The following is a 2,841-nucleotide window of genomic DNA, read 5'->3' as shown; positions in this document are numbered from 1 at the left end:
TTCCATGATTCGCTTGCTCGCGTTTCGCGTATAACGCCTTTAATATCCTCGTCAAAGAGATTTTTGGTTGGCCATGATGTTGAAGTCTGCCCTTCATCTGGTAGGCACGACTACCCGACCAATTCTGCTGCATCTCGCAGTGACGCCGCAACTGACACCAAGATTTGCGATGGTAGAGGCTAGGTATGCATTCGGCTGAGTGCCCTGTGTCCCCTACTAGCTCTACAGCGCTCTTGGCGCTCGATAGCGCCGTTATCATCGTGATAACATTTTGGTCCCCGTGGCGACTTGCCGTTTGTATTGCGTTTTCCAGAATGATCCCGGCCTTTCCAGAAATCTCCACATACAACCCCAAGTCAAACCCTTTCTGGAAAAATCGACCTCTTTTTGTGTAATGGGCGCAAAAGTCGCCCTCCATACATATTTCAAGTATAAACGGTCTGTATTCCATGGGTGTAAACCATTCTGTCTCAAAAATTTCCGCCCTGCGGGGCTGGGATTCCCGAACGCACTTACTAGCCCGCAATTACCAGGGGCGGTCGCCAGACCGAGCCTGGGAATCGCACATAACAGGGATTAATTCAGAACTGGCCAATCACAGGCATGTATTATTTTAGCCAATAGGATTTTTCTGGAATAAGTATAATTACTCTACTGTAATAAAGACCATATTACGGACTCCCAGTGTTCAAGGGTTGAGGACTTTAAAACACAGCGTACACAATGCCGCTATAATTTCGTCGGGGAATTTGCAAAAGGCGTCATGGCTTGAGTACCTTTCTGCAAAATACGCAGATTTCTGCGAAACACGTCATGAATACGTCATGAACTCTTGTGAGCCCACCTGGCAAGTCGGACAATCCCGAAAATTCCCTTAAATAGTATCGCAATGCACTTGACGATTTTTTACAAGTCGTTCAGCACGCGCATTGCTGTCGCACGTCAAGTGGAATGGATGCACACATAGAAGGGGAATGAACTTATGTATTTGGAGAGATGCACCAGTGTAGTGGTGAAGGTAACTATTTTCCCTTGCTACGCTTACGTGCCACGCCACTGGGGCCTCACTTGCGCTTCTTGACGCGTCGACGGGAGCATTTTGGGGCGACATTTTCTTCGTAGTCGATGGCCCATCGACTACGAAGAAAATGTACGAACTTTGCGGCCTACTGTGGCCGCAAAGTTCGTCGCCACCTTGTACTCGTCACCAAACGCTTCGCAGATCTTGATGTAGCTGGCAACGCACTTGAGGGCCGCTACCAAGTGGCAACATGGGGTGCGGTACTGCACCTTGTGCGCGCAAGTGCACGTAAACTTGACTATGTCGACGCGCCAGAGATTTCTCGGAGCGGACATGTAGACCACATCGGCGAGCGCGCGCTTGCAGGTAAATGCGTCCGACGCGTTGTTGGCTTCGTCGAGAAGATCTTGGCCATGCGGCGTAACCTTGAGACGGTGCTGGGTCCAAGCGATAGCCTGCTCCCGACGCTTGAAAGATAGCACGCCAACAACGAAACAGTAATTCTATTACATGTTTATGAAATAGTATTATACATGGTGTACTCATTTTGAGGAATTTGTGGGCTCACAAGAGTTCATGACGCATGCATGACATGTTTCGCAGAAATCTGCGTATTTTGCAGAAAGGTACCCAAGCCATGACGCCTTTTGCAAATTCCCCAATTTCGTCCTGTTGACGGTGCTTAGCGCAGAGGTTCTCGACTTGCGCCGGCGATATCTCAGTCGTCGCGCTGACAAGCACACGCTCAATCCAATCAATCCCCTTCTTTTGTCGTCAACGTCGTTGAAAATAGTGTTGTACTACCATGAGCATGGCTCGCCTTCATTCCGGCCTGGACACCAGGCTCGGGTGTTCTGGCCGGAACCGGACGCAGCTCCCAATAGGTCGTTGCTCCGGTTGCAGCTCAGCGCGTTGGCAATTGTGCCATCAATCGTGTCGTCAAATTGTTGGCGCGCTGTCTGCTTCAACCTGCCGGCCGAGGTATAGTTTATACTAGAGTAGTGTATACTTGCCAGTAGGTACTCGATCGTGTGGCTCTCGCGAGGTCTTCTGAGCCCGTGACGAGCTCACTAATGTACTCACTTTTCGCTTTGCCTTTGAGTCAACCTTTCGATTTTGATCTGTCTTGACCAGCCGGTCCGTCGAGGCCAGAGTACAGAACACCAGGGCGAATGAGCGCCGGGTCGAGCTTCTGAGAGTGGTTTCATGATAAGGCGCATCGCCCATGGTCCTTACGACACGTATTGAGCTGGTCCGTTGTGTGTACAAAAACGTCTGTCGGTCACACCAGCATATTTCTCTGCGTAAAGTGCGATCACATACTTCAGCCGAGTGTACACAACGAAGAAGGTCTGCCAACGTAATTTGCGTAGTTGGACCTTTTGTAATACTGTAGGAGACCCACTTCAACAACCACAACAACAATCCATCAAAAGGTGTGCTACGTGTTGAAGACACTTTACAAAGCCACGTTGGGTCAAGTTGCTGCACGCTGTGCCGTACGCGGACCCGACACAACTCGAGGTACTGCTTTCAGGGACGGACGCTGTCACGGTCAAATACTCGCACGAACTCCGAGGCAAACTTGACGACGCCGAGACGACGGTGACGCAGCTTCATCACGTTTTCGAGGCCGCTTGCCACGGGCAAGCAACGGCGTCCCAACTTCTCGAGACGGAAGGAGCTCGTAGAACCAGAGCTAGCGACGCTGCGCGCGACGCAAAAACACTCGAGAAGGTCGCGCAGCACAACAGCCGTGTGATCAACGGCATGAGCCTCCTCCAGATCCAGCAAACGCCCACTCGTGTCTACAACGAGCT

The sequence above is a fragment of the Saprolegnia diclina genome (genome assembly GCF_000281045.1).
Source record: "Saprolegnia diclina VS20 unplaced genomic scaffold supercont1.110, whole genome shotgun sequence".
Classification (NCBI taxonomy): Eukaryota; Oomycota; class Saprolegniomycetes; order Saprolegniales; family Saprolegniaceae; genus Saprolegnia; species Saprolegnia diclina.
This window is presented reverse-complemented; position numbering follows the sequence as displayed.